Here is a 15437-nt window from a genome sequence, read left to right on the forward strand (position 1 = left end):
GTGTGTGTGGTGGTGGTGGTGGTGGTGGGGGGGTGGGGGGGGTCTGTGTGTGCACTGGCTGTCACTCGACCTCAGAGTTGCCCGTTTCCCCGCCAAGACAAGGATCACTGCCACACTGCAATCGTCGCTGTGTGTGCTCGTCTCCGTGGTAACAAACCAGAACCACAGCCCTGTGGCAGCTTGTTGGCGTGTTGGAAGGTTAGTTGAAAGCTGGATACCAAAATAATGTTTTGGAAAGATCATGTACATTTCACTATAGATATGCTAAAGTCTCCATGAGAGGAAAATCAGGAGGAATTTGAACAGTCTGGCAAATTTTTATAAAGTTACATTGTCCAAAAAATAATTCACAAGTGAAGCATATTCAGTTTCTTTCAGAAATACCATAAATATTTGTGTTACTCTGATGTTGCCTCTCTGCCTTTTTAATTTTTGGAGATCTATGTGTCATTGTTTGATTTATTCATCCCTTTGTAAGTCCCTGTGATTGGTGCTTCTGTTTTCCAGGACAATGTCAAGTTTATGTTAACTTTAAAATTACTGTACACCAAAAGTTGAAAAAGATTTCTTCAGTTGAGAGTATGAGAGCTACTATATAGGATGAAACTACTAGATCCTGGAGTTCATCAGAGAAAAAAAAAAGCCTCAATGATGAACTGCTAAGTTAATATTTTAGACAGCAGAAATCCAATGTAGAAGAGGATGAAAAAGTTTGTTGGACATCCTGGAGAGCATGAGCCAACTAACATGGGGTCACACTTCTCACCCTCCACTCCATGGTGTTGGAAGAAAGACTCAGATGAATCGTCAAACCTTGGATTCAGGACAGTTGTGGCTCTAGTCCTGGTCCTGGAACAGTGGATCAGGTGGTCAACCTTGTAACCTTGCTAAGAGGATCATGGATCCAGTCTACATGTGTTTTGTAGACCTGGAGAAATCTTATGACTGCATTGTCCAAATCATTCTGGGGCGAGTGTGAGTATGGGGCGGCTGAGTTGCTTTCTCGTTTGGGAATCTCAGGTTCTCATCTCTGCTTTATGCGAATGATGTTACTCTGTTGGCATCTTTTGGCCAAAACATTCAGTGTGAACTAAGGTGCTTCACAGTCGAGTGTGAAGCAGCTAGGATGGAAGTCAGCTCCTCTAAGTCCAAGACCATGGTTCTCAACAAGAAATGGGTGGAATGTCGCCTCCATGTTAGAGGGGATGGGTGGGGGGTGGTTTTGCCTCATGTGGAGGAGTTTAAGTATCTGGACAGCTTGTTCATGAGTCATGGCAGGATGGAGCTGGAGATACAGTAGATTGACAGATTGGGGCCTAGTCCTCGAGTGTGTTGCTTCAGTCGGTCATGGTGAAGAAAGAGTTGAGTCAAAAGGCAAAGCTTTGCATTTAATGGTCTGTCTTTCCAACCCTCACCTAAGATTGTGATATGGATCAGTGCTTTATTTGAGCCAAATCCTACCAGAAAAGATTTGGGAACACTCTCAATTTGACCAGGTGCATTCTGGCAACTGTTTGCTCAGATCCGGCAGCTCAAATCTCCGCCCCTAAAAGTCCAAAGTCATCACACATTCTTATTTTGATTATTTGTTAAAAATACAAAGAGAGGAGATATTGCCCAGTCTGTGGAGTGGATATTATGGCTGCAGCAGGCACACCAGCTTGCGTACATGCTCCTGCCCAGCAGATATGTGGACAGCATGGCCCACGGGGATTAAGTGTTTTCATATATATGGCAAACCAAGTAGCCCATTAATAACCAGACATGTTGTAAAAGTGGCCATTAATGGGCCACTTGGCTTACCATACCTTACGCACTGCAGCGTTTCCAGACAGCTCTACAGTGAGCACAACTACTGATGTGAACTCACGCCTACATTTCAGAAATAATAAATAAAAAAAGCTTAGCTTTGGAAAAAAATACTATGAGAGAAATGTTTGAGTATTATTCAAATTAATCACGTATCAAAATAAAGGAGTTAATTTGTCAAAATAACAGTGTTCAAAATGTAGAAAAGACAGTCCAATTTACTTTCATAAATAAATGGATAGATGGATGGATTGTCCTTAGTTGGACAACCGAGAAGGTATCGTAATTGAGGTTGGAACACCAGAAACAACAATGCGCAGGAATGAATTCAGTGGAGAAGAGTTCGGCTCAGAAACATGAAGTGTGGTGGGGGGCGAGTAGGATGCTTGACAGAGTCACAGCTGCTCTATTCACACACAACCTGTTGTTGTTCTCTAAAATAGTTATTGAGTCAAGTGTTTACAAATGTAGGTAAAAGATGTTAAACAACATGTTAAAATAGACTACACCAAAATGCAGGAGGGGGAAGAGGACCCACAAGCCCCCCCCCCCCCCCCCAAAAAAAAAAAAAAAACGGCCCACCCACTATTTGCATTCCAGCATCGATCAGTTTACAAATTAAGCCCTGGTATAGATCATGAGCTAGATAGTATAACTAGGAAGAGGGATGTGACCCAATGACAGATAAGCACTAGAAAATAAAGATGGGGATGTACATTTATTTTGAATGAGCGGATATATTTTTAACAACCGCATTCAAAAGAAATCATTTCAACTAGTACTTCTCGAAATTTAAACACAAATCAATCCAAATAAATAGGACAGTTTTTACTGTCAAAACTTGTGAACAAAAACAACTATAATGAAAAAATTACAAGTGAAAACTTTAATTTAAAAAGACTTAAAGATTGTGACAATGAAAAAAGCATTAGTGCCATTCTGAAAACTTCAGTACACAACATGTGACTCTCACACAGACATTTAACGTACAGGAAAGACAAAAAGGCTAAAGGTAAGGTCAGTAAATAGAAGAGGGCAGATAGATGAACGCAATCAATGACAAACAATAATGCAGCTCTCTGTATTCACTGTCACACTCGCTTCTTTAGCTGCAATAGGGATTGCCTTGCAGACACACAAGTCACAACTGTCCATCGGGTTCATGCTGCATTTTGAAGCTGTAAGGATGCTTCACTTTTCTCTTTTTTATTCACCTCCCCCTTTCCATTTCTCTTTATCAATATTGTCTCTCTCCGACTTTTTTTCCACCAACATCACAATGAAGCCTCTCCTGATAAAGCTACTCTTCTTTCTACTTCTGCTTCTTTTCCCCTAGATTTTTCTTTTATCTAGTAAAACTCAATGTCTGTTATTCTTTTTTTTCTTGTTTTTATTAATTTATTTATGACCATATTATTGAGGGAAAAGGTTTTTTAACACCCTCATCATGGTTTTCCTTGAGGAAGAATCGCCTGACTAATAAAATGCTGAAGAGTGTCACAGACATGCACACGCACATACACACAAGTTTAGTGCACCCGCAAGTCATCAGAAAGCAAAGATGTTTGAGTGAAAGCCCCCCATTCCCTCACTCCTCACCTCTCCCAGTCGCTCCTTCCCTTCCACTCCAAGCTTTCTGTTTAAATTAAGGTGAGCTGACAAACAAATTAAATCTGTCACATCCTGTTTGCATGAACTAGATGGGAAGTCAATAACGTCAGCCATTTTAGTTAGCCAGAGCTCTAATCACACTTCAGGTCCATGGCAATGGGAATGAGAGCAAGGGTGAGGAGAGAAGGTAAACACAGTCTTAATACTGTATGAAAATTTGCCTACACTCTGCTGTTTATAACTCAAATCAAAATAAAATTTCAGTTTTTCTCCTGAAAGCTATAGGAACGTTGGTTACGTACTGTAACCCCAGATTCTATGAGTATAGGCGTAGCCCTTTAAGGCTGTCGCTGGTGGGTTTATCCCGTCATGCAAAGCATCGCACTGAAAAAATTAGTTCACGCCCACCTGTTGCGTGGGCCCCACCTGGTCCATATAAATTACGTTAAGAGCGGGTAATCGGCTCCCAAATAGCTTTTATTTCAGCCATTTAGGAGCCAGTGAAGCCCAACGCTTAAAGGGCTATGCCTATACTCATAGAATCTGGGGTTACAGTACGTAACCAACGTTCTATTTCGTATAGGCTTTGCCCTTTAAGGCTGTCGCTGGTGGGTTAAGGACGATGCAGATGTAGTCTCCGCCTCACTGGGTCCATTTGAACACCATAAGAAGCGCCCGCTTGCCCAAAAAACATCTTGTTACTCAGCTCTCCATGTGCGTAAATACGCACTGCGTAATTACGCGCACCATGCACAGACACGCATTGCGTAATTTACGCATTCCGAGTGCATGAACGCCCCGGAAAGGTTTTCAACAGAAAAGAGGAGAGGCTGAAAAAGGGCGTGAACATAGCAGATTAATAATAAATGAACTAATTATTAATCAAATAAACTGATTGATGACAGTAGTCATGAACTGATTAATAACCATAGAACAAGAACAACAGTCATAACCTGTGACTGATAACAACATCTCACACTGTAAATGCATGCAGTCAAATATGAGTTTAAACGAGATTCCATGAAACAACAATATTCATTCTGTTAAGGCACAAAGTGGTTAAAGAAAATTATAGTTTATATTTTGGAATACAGCACAGGTTGAACAACTGGGAGATAAAGTTAGGGAGGCCAGACTGAGATGGTTTGGACATGTCAAGAGGAGAGACCGTGGGTATATTGCTAGAAGGATGTTAGAAATGCAGCTGCCAGGAAAAAGACAAAGAGAAGATATATGGATGCAGTTAGAGAGGACATGGAGGTAGTTGGAGTGAGGACAGAGGATGCAGAGGACAGAGTGAGGTGGAGGAGAATGACTCGCTGTGGCGACCCCTGAAGAGGGAAAAGCCAAAAGAAGATGATTTTGGAATGGCCAAGTCAAAATTCCTGACCTTTATTCAATCAAAATGTTATGGAAGGACCTGAAGCGAGCAGCTTTTTCCTCACTAGCTCTTGTATAAGACAGACGCCTTTCTTCCCTCTCCCATCCTCCTCCTGCTTTTTTGCTCTCTGTCTTATGTATCGGAGCTCCTATTTACACATCTTCCAAAATGTAAACTACTGTCATGGATCTGGTCACCTGGACTTTCAACGTAATCGATAACATTTTTTCAGCAAAGCAACAGGGTCCTGGAGAACCCTCATGCCCCGCTGAAAAGCATGCAGCAAAATACGTCATGGATCTGATGTGCCTTTTCGTATCGTCTCAGAGGACGCTGAAGATATTGGAATCGTGATAGCAGGTTCTCTGCTTTTTGGCACTGGCGGATAACTATGTTATTGGTTATTAAAAAGATGGCGGCAGCAGTTTCAGACATGGTAAAGCTGCCGATCCTGTCTGAAGGTTTGGTTCATGCTTAGAGCAATCAAAATCAGCTGATTTATGAGCTAAACCGCAAGATGGAAGCAATTTATGAGAAATGCAGGCCACTTGCGGCTTCTGGGACTCGCTAGTATGTTAGGGATGACCTTGGGGGGAGCTAATAAGCACAGACCAGTGGAATGCCCACAAATTTGGCCATTTTGGATTAAAAGTACCAGCAGAACTCAAGGCTGACGAGAAATAACAGTTTGCCTGAAAAAATCAACAACTGTGCCTTATCTAAATCTGACTCCCCTGTTTGCCCTCAAAGCAGGCCGACTTGGCAAATTGCTCCTGGGATATGTGTAAACTAAAAAATCTCTGTCTAAATTTCCTCCAAGCAGTTGTGCAGGACCAATCAACAGTTACCAAAAATGTAACGGGGGAGGGGGCGATGCGGACATACTGAAAGCAAAGATTCACATACTATTGCCACTCACAAATATGTAATATTGGGTAATTTTCCTCAATAAATAAATAAAGTTTTGTCTCATTTGTCTAACTGGGTTCTCCTTATCAACTTGTAAGAATTGTGTGAAAAATTGTTGATGTTTTAGGTCAAGTTTTAAAGGTTTACACACTTTCAAGCACCACTGTATACAGGTGAACGAGTTGGTAGAACTGCCACCTCTCAGTGAGAAGGCCGGCATATCAAATCCTGGCCGGGGATCTTTCTGGGTGGAGTTTGCATGTTCTTTCAGTGAATGTGTGGGTTTTCTAAGGATACTCCGGTTTCCTACAGATCAAAAACATGCACGTTATGCTTACTCTAACTCTAAATTGTCCCTAGGTGTGAGTGAGAGTGAATGGTTCTTTGTCTCGTTTGTCTCTATGTGGCCATGTGATGGACTGAGACCTATCCAGGGAGTCCCTCGCCTCTCAAACAGTTACTACTGGATATGGGCACCAGTGACACCCGCTATCCACAAAGGAAATAGCAGGTAAATATAATGGATGGATGGATGGATGGATGGATGGATGGATGGATGGATGGATGGATGGATGGATGGATGGATGGATGGATGGATGTCTCATGTACACAGACCCATCCAGCTAGAGCCTTCACCCTGTAGAAACATACAGCTAATCTCAGCAGCATCAATCAGAGTTGTATGCTTGAGGGTATGTGTGTGCATTTTTGTGTATGATTGTGTGTGTAAAGGTTAGGGGTCAGAGTTTAAGACACCTGCAGGGCAGAGTTTGATTGACCCTTCTTTAATCTGACTATACAGGGTTTATGCAAAAGTCTGTGATGAGGTAAATTTTAGCTTTATAAAAATGAAAATGTCAGAAAGTTAAAACGTATCATATATATACGTATATATATATATATATATATATATATATATATATATATATATATGCAAAACAACACATACACAAAATAAACAAATAAATACAAACAAAAATAACTCCTTGAGAGAGCATCTAGATTCTATGTTGTTGTTTTTTTTTCTACAAAAACAAAAAAATTTAAAATAAAAAGAAATTGGAAATTATTTTTTTTGTTTTAAAATATCTGCTGGATTCGCTATATGGAGCCCTGGAGGGGACATGGGGGATTGTTTTTTTTTTTTTTTTCCATTTGCATTTCCTCGCAATACTTTTGTGTTCCCATGCAAATGTTACTGCATTCCCTCGCAAAAAAATTTTGTCTTCCCTCACAATACTGTACTCTATTTAGTGTTACGTCACAGACAACGGCAACAATAGAACAGACACACATATTTGAGGTTCATGGAGTTTTGTTTTGAAATCAGCCTTAATTATAAGGATATACAGTGTGTGCTGCAGTGGTAAAATCTGTTTTACGTTGGATATTTCAAGTTCATGATCCGTGGACTCAGCGGTGGCTTCCTTGTTCGAGCTGACGCACGCAGTCTGATTTTGGTCAGCTGCTCTCAGTCTGCTCCTCCTCCCCTCTTCTGAGGAGCGATTGTTCGCTTAGGGACCGTCAACAAATTACCGGGCTTATGAGCTTGGTCTGAACACCATCATCTTTTAGATATATTTCCAGAGTATTTGTCAAAGCAGCACCATGTATCATAACTAAAGTTTTATCAATATATTTCTGCATGGTAATAAATCATGAATTTTCTCACCATTTAAAATCCAAAAGAACAAGGTAGCACTTGTGTTTCAAAAGTACTGTAACTTTCTTTTAAAGCATCAAAGTTCTTTCTCAACCATCCAGGTACAAAATACAATAATGATCAGTCAGGTCATCTTGACAGTTTTTTTTTTTTGTGGAAAGATGTTCTGCACTCTATCCGGAGGGCTTCATCAGTCACCAGCAAAGCCAGCAAACTGGTTGGTCCAATAGGAGTGTACTGCTTAGTGGGGAAAACAGTTTACTTGGGACTCCACAGACTGATGAAGCCCTCCGGATAGAGGGCGGAATGTCTTTACTGGTCAGAATGTTCCTTTCAACACTGTGAATAAACTTTTCAAAGGAAAATGAGAAGTGTGATCTTTCAGTAATTGGAACACAGTCCCTGATGCCCCATTTTTAAAATGGGAACCACAACCCTGGTCTGCCATGACACAGTTGTTATCTCAGTCCTCCATATCACATTGAAGAGATGTGAGATGCGTCACCATGAAACCCCAACGATTGTCAGAGTGTTCAGCGTCTCTGGTCGAATTTCATCCACCCCAAACTACTTGCCACTGTGAAGCTTTTTACCTACCTCGATAACCTCTGCCAAGGTAATGGACTCATATATTTTCCAAATTCAAATTACATCTCCTCAAAAGTGGGCATGATAAAAAAAAGAGTAAGGGGATTCTCAAATGTTTCTTTCCATTGTACAACAATATCCTCACTACAGGTCTACAGTTTCCCACACAAACTAAACACAGCCTTGAATGGGACCTGGTTTCTTTTTCAGAGTCACTAAAGAGCCAGAACCTCCTCAAAGTCATCCAAAAGTCATTCTCTAACCTTTTCTGGGTCACTGAACAGTTTGCCAGAACCTCCACATGGTCAACCAAATGTCCTTCTCTATAGCCTCTCCAAATTATTACTCCTACACCTGGAGCAGCTGTGGCTGAGTGGTTAGAGCAGTCATCCTCCAATGAGAGAGTTGGGGGTTTGAGTCCAACAGCAGTCACATGCTGAAGTGCCCCTGGGCAAGACAATAAACTCCTAACTACCTCCAATATTTGTCCCAATGGTGTATGAATGTGATCTAAAGGCACTGATTAGTCTCTTTGTAATGATTTGTTCAATTAGCTTTGTAGAAGTCTAGTAGGGTGCTGTATGAATGTGTTTGTGGAGGTAAATGAAGGCACATATAGTATTGTAAAGTGCATTGAGTGCAGTATTAGATAGAAAGGTGCTTTATAAGTACAGTCTATTTACCATTTACCTGAGTTTTTCTGTCTGTCTGGCCACTCTGTAGCTGTCAGCTGTTACAGAAGTCCTCTGGGACAATCAAGCCCTAAAGGCCTCCTTCTTCACATTGACGGACTCCATCAGAGCTGGTGTCCACCAGATGGTCTTTAGTTGTTGCTCCAACAAGCACTGATGACTTTCATGTTCCAGCTCCTGTAAAATGCATCTGCAATGGTGGACCTAAACAAGGCTCATTTGAAATCCATGTCTCTAACCCCTCCCAAAACATACAATTTTTTTTTTTTAAATAATAATAATAATAATGCAATTCTTGGATCGGTACAAGGTGTGAGTTAAAGTACTCTTTGACAGGAGGCTCTGCTAAATCCATCCATCCATCAATCCAACAATCCTTTGTCTTTTCCCACTTCTTCCTTTCTGAGTCGCAGGAGTCACTGGTGCCCATTTCTAGTAGTCACTGTGTGATAGGCGGGGTACACCATGGACACGTCCTAAGTCCATCACAGGGCTCTGCCAATGTCCACAGTTAATTCTTACTACTCGTTTGGGTTTACCAGGTCCATCTGGCAGTTTTCCCTGCCACCTGATCCAAATCATCACCTATTTTACTATATATCACCACCTGTAAAACTAATAAAATAAATAAAATACCAAAAGCTCTGAATAAAATGGAGACGGGCCTTTTTTTTTTTTAATCTAGCACATGGAAATTTGAACTAAGTTCTATATGATTTTTAACACCCACCCTTGTCAAGTTTGCACATCTGCCTTGCATTTTTACTGCATATTGAAATAAGTAAAAGAACAAAAGAACAATATTATCTTTATATATGAAACTGAAGTATATGGATTTAGCGGGATCTCCAACACTAACAAGATGGCACAAGGTTTTTTTTTTTTTTTGGGACATATTGAAAAATTCTGTAGCACGAACTTTGAAACACCATGTATATAGTTGACAAATATGCCATGATAACAAAAGTTAGGTAATAGTGAACCAACAATAACATTACACAACCCTGGTGTTCCATGGTGTTGTGATGTAATAGTGGTGTTTTTATGTATATAGCCAATAAATTTCTTGTTTTTCATTCTCATCTTATTATAGCTTCTGATCACTAGTATGATCCTTTGTGTTTTTGGCTTGTTTCATGTAAATACAAATTTGTTTGTTTTCATGTGTTTGCTCCAACTTAAATACTACATTTTTCTAATATGTGTAGCGTTGTAAGAGTACCAACAACATTTACGCTTTATTTTTTAGGTACTAGTTGTATACAGTGCATTCTGTTGCACTAATATCGTTTGATAATATTGTCCTTGTTTTTTGCAAGCATGTTGTTGGTGCAATGCATGGTTGATACTTGTTGTGATGTTTTGTATGAAACAGACAACTACAAACACAACGTCGGTGTCCCCTCTAAACGCTGTCGTTGAAGCCACAGATAAACTGCAGCAACATTCCACAGAAGAATAACATGCCACATGAAAACAACAAGAAAACAGTGTTCCATTCTTACACTGTAACGTTCCCTTCCTTCAACCCAGTACATTTGCAAATTGAGAACAAGAGCTAATCCTGAACATTACATTTATGTCACATCATAAAACTTTCAGAACACACTTCATTTTTACACGGTTTGATCCATATTAAAATAATTTCAGAGCATGCAGCATATGGTACATGGCATAACATTTAAAGTACTGTAAGTATTTTTGTAAATGAGGGTACAGGTCCCCTTGATCAGTTAATGATTTTTGTATAAGTTTGCATTCCCTACATGTGTCCACACTGACAAACCCAATTTGTCCATTTCTCCTGTGTCTCGTCCTTCTTTCTTGTCACCCTTAGGTTAAGGCCTGTTTACTCATTTGACCCCACTGCTCTGCTGTTTAAAAATGCATGAACAATAAATAAGGATGGTCCTCTCCTCTCTGTAACTTGCTCTCTCTTTACGCTCTCCCGTCTCTCTATCCATCTCCTTATGTTTGTGCTAGTTCATTCAAAGGAAATGGAAATTCCCCAAAGTGACCCTGCAGTCATTGAGGTGACTAACTGATTTCCTCCCAGTCAACATTTACAATTCTTTGACTTGAACATAGGAACTCCATATCTCACGTGGCACTGCAGGGGACTAATGTGTCTTAAAAGGTGTTGCTGACTCGTCTCATTGAAAACAGGACATTTATAAACCCTGGTATGCTGTGTATCATTGATCTTACCACAGCTACCTTAAATCACTTACCACACTCACTTTTTATTCAAAATTACAGGAATGCAAGTTCCACATGCAAATGAAAGATAGAGAAAATTAATTTCATAAACTTTGACTGACTTTGATTTAATATGTTTGGGTTATATTGATGTCAGAATACAATGATGTAAATGGACTGCACTTATATAGCTCTTTCTTATCAAGATACTCAAAGCGCTTTGCACTACAATCTGTGCCCTCATTTACCCATTCATACAGCACACTACTATTTCTGTACAAAGAATAATCAGTGGTTTATCATGTTCATACACCAATGGGACACACAATGAAGGCAGTGAGAGGTTTGGTGTCTTGCCCAGGGACACTTCGGTATGCGACTGCTGGTGCGATCGAACCTCCAACTCTTGCTTTGGAGGACGACTGCTCTAACCACTCATTCACAGCCTGTAAGAGTACCACTGGCTGCAGCTCCAAGATGGCTGCTAATTATCACCAGTTGTCGGCCATCTACCTGATGAGGTCCTGCTCTTCTTAAGGCTACAGTCGAGTGCTACTCTTCGCTGGAGCATTGTGCCCTTCATAGTATTTATGACTCTGGCCAGTATTACTGTGTGCTATTGAGAAACGTATCTTGTTTTTGTATCTACAGTCATCCTGCCTCCTCGGGTCCTGTCCAGTCCTGGTTTTGCCTTTGGTCCTGTTCCTCAATCCTTGTGCCTTGCCCTCCATCCACTTGCCTGCCTTGTCTGCCATTCCTGCCCTGCCTCGTTCTTCATCTCTGAAGCACCTCTAGGTTTCAACTCTGTGATACACAACAACGTCCAACCTGTAAGGGAAAAACAAAACAGATCAATATCAACATTTGGTTCATCATCCCAGACCCACTTGACCCCGTCCTTCCTCCCCAGGGGCTCCAACAGATCTGCTGTATATAGTTCCACTGTAAATAATAAACACTGTTACTTTTTCTACTCCTGAGTCTTGTCTTGTTCCAGGTCTTGTAACAATCTGGGTTCCTCGAGTCACAACACAGCCGTCCCTGAAGCCACGCAAACTCACAATTCAGTTCAGAATTCACAGCCATTTGCAATTTTTTTCTTTTGAATCTAACCAATAAATGTTTGCAGAAACATCTGCAATTCCATGGAAAACACATACATACTCTGAAATTCATACATGTATTTTCCTTCTTTTTTTTTTTTTTGTGAGAATATAAAATTTTTCATCCACGTAGCTATACATTCTCTGCTTTTCTGTTCAGTCTTTATCTTCATTACATACATTTATTGTTCTGCACAGTTGATTCATTAGCATCATCATCATCAGCACTGTGCACACACACCACTACCTGAAATAAATCTTTCCAACATGCACACACTCAACAACAGAATGGGTGAGCTTAAAGCTATACAGTATGGTGGGAAAATCTGACTTTTTATCTTCATCTGTTTGGGGCTTCATGGAAACGTGACTGTGTGTGTTGGTATCCAACTTTACACTGCAGCTAAGCTGGTCATGGAGCTGTCCAGTACAAAGAAAGGTGGAGGCATCTGTTTTTTTTACATCAAAATGGCTGGTGTGGTGATGCGACAGTGATCTTGTATTACTGTTCTCCACCCTGAAATCATTTTGAGTTCACTTCATTAAGTCTGGTTGGTGTGTACATCATGCAACTAACACTCTCTGACCAGATCATGCATGTGAAGGTAGCACGCGTATTTTGGAGCATGTGAACCTTTAACTTTATTTTAAATGCTTGAGTTGCACTGGGTACCCAAGGCAAATTTCTTGTTTGCGCAAATGTACTTGACAATAAACAATTCTGTCACTTGACCAATTCAAAAATGTGAAAGCTGTCACAATTTGTGGATACTCCAAAAACATAACTCCTACACATTTTGGGCGACTACTACTAATGATTTTCATGATTTTTGTACAACATAAAGTTTTTATTACATTTTCCTAACTTTGCTTTGTATGTTAAGTTGATAAAGCAATATATGATGACAAAAGACGTGATGGGACAAATATCCTACAGAACACATACCGGTAAATAGAAAATGCACATGAATACTATATGTATTTATTTCTACTGGTTGGTTTCTTTATTCTTGTTATTATTACTAAAAATTCTTAGAAGATTAGGAACTATTAGCAATAATTACAGAAGCTTCAACTTAAAAAAAATAATCTAAAACTAATTATCTAATATGTACTTTGTTTCAAAGTGACATTCAGGAATCCAATTGCATCGTTGAACTAATGTCTGTATGTGTAATTTGGTTGCATCCAGTGATGAAAAGAAAAAAAAAAAAGAGGAAGAAACAGACCAGCAAGGACAAATGTTTTAAAACAGCAGGATTCCCATCAATCTTATCCTGGATCAATTTCCTAAAGGCCAGTGGATCAGAAATAAAGCCAGAATGGGGTTAATCTGTGGAAATTATTTTGTTATTAATAATAATTTCTCAAATATCTAACAGCCGGGAAAGACGTACTGTAACACTAATCAAAGCTGATGGGAGAGTCTGTCTTCGCACATCAGAAAATCTCCTGTCCTTGATTGCTGGAAGTGGTGTATGGATTTACTACCGTTGTATTCACTTCAACTTTAAAAAGAATGCATTTATTCTGATTATTCATGTTACATTTTGTCTTCCAAAGACTCAATGTTTTAACCTGTTTTTAAATTACCTTAATGTGAGTTTTACTCCTAAATTGCTGCATTCAGTCCTTTTGGTCATTAGTACATGAATCCTTATTTGGTTTAATTGCTATGTTGTTCATAAATAGTCACAATATTATGCTGTTATTAGATGCAATGTGTGTGTGTTCTTAGGTTCTTGAAGAGTTAAAACAAGCATAATGAAGTAGCAAAAAGCTGCCTTCATCTTTGGTCCCTGAAACAAGCAATTATCACTAATTTGTCCTTTTAAAAAGACACATGGAAGCCATTTGTACCAGAACACACGCATACTAACACACTCTTGCACCCGCACAATGAAAGAATATTCATGTCTTTTCCTCCCCCCTCTGCAAACACTTAGGAGCTAATTATTGTTATTAGCATCATGCTTGAAATCCCTCCACAAGGGCATGTCAGCATACTTCAACATCTGTACACCTCTTTTCTTTCATTAAAGAAACAGGAGGGATTGGGGGGGGGGGGGGGGGGACGTGACACATAAAAATGTCCTTAGATCACCTTGAAAAAGCCTGATCAAAATGTTCCAGACTTCTAAGTCACTTTGTTTCACATACAATGACACCGTTTTACAACACGAATAATTGCCTTTTACAAAATATTGACCTAATATATGCATGAAAATTGATTTAGCCATAACCATCATCATTCCCATCATGGGATGTTGGTGTGATTTTACTTTAACATAATATTACCTGATTGTTGTTATTGTGACAATGACAACTAGTTAACTATAAAACATGGAACAACAGTTTTATACCTGATCAGGATGAATGCTACAAACATTGATAAAGATCAATGAACTTTAATTTAACTTGACAAATTGTTTTACTATTAGAGCAAATAAACTAATAACATATTTCACATCAATGTTTATTAGCTTATACACAACTCCACATTGATATTACTGTAGTAGTTCATCACATATCTATTGTCTTTCCTGAGTTCTTTTTGGGTGAGGCCCAAAACAATGTCAAATAATGTGATATTTGTCCTTCAACTGACAGAAGGAATCCTTTAATTATGAAGTATTTATAATTTTATGACTAGTTTTATATATTTCAAAGAAATCTACAAATCTTCATTAGATATCCTGGTCAAAGGAGAATCACAATACCACAGTGGTTATTTATTCAGATATATTGTAATGAAGAAGTATTAGCTGTTTTTATACTGAGCTTCTCCCAAAAGTTCGAGTGAATACAGCAACAGGAAAAGATGAAGCAGCAACCACAGCTTCAGAGAAACGTAGTTATAGAAATAGATTTTTTATACATTCTGAATGATGACCTCGTTATACACTGTTCTACCTATCCAACCTATTAAGCTGCTTTCCCATTGATAAGTGCGTCTCCACTTGGCTCTCGTCTTATCGGTTCTTCTCAGATCTAGTGATTTGCTACTGTAACTAGTTTTCCTGCTCTGTGGGAGAATCGTCAATGCAAAGTGGGCGGTATCACAACTGATCATTGTGTTTGAGCTACTCCGCCCGTTGTGATCCTTAATCACCCCTAAAATCTGACTTCAATTTCTTTAACTTATCACGGCACTGCTTGTAAGTCCAGGTTGTTCTGGGTTCTCTTTATCTACATTTATGACTTGTGTGAAAATCTGATGATGTTTTAGGTCATATTTATGCAGAAATTAAGAAAATTATAAAGGCTACTGTAGTGAACTAAGCCTCAGGTCAAAAACCTGACCCTGAGGGCCTTCCTGGGACAGGAACTGTTATTTCATTGATTTGAGTCCAGAAACACAAATTAAGCTCATCCAGAGACTTTCTAAGTGTGTCCTGCACTAATCAATTGAAAGAACACTCTCTTTTTATTATCATTACTATTTTACAATATCTTGATAATCAAAGTGTGTTTAGTTCAAA

This window comes from Nematolebias whitei, chromosome 9, assembly GCF_014905685.2.
Source record: "Nematolebias whitei isolate Nwh7 chromosome 9, NemWhi1, whole genome shotgun sequence".
Lineage (NCBI taxonomy): Eukaryota > Metazoa > Chordata > Actinopteri > Cyprinodontiformes > Rivulidae > Nematolebias > Nematolebias whitei.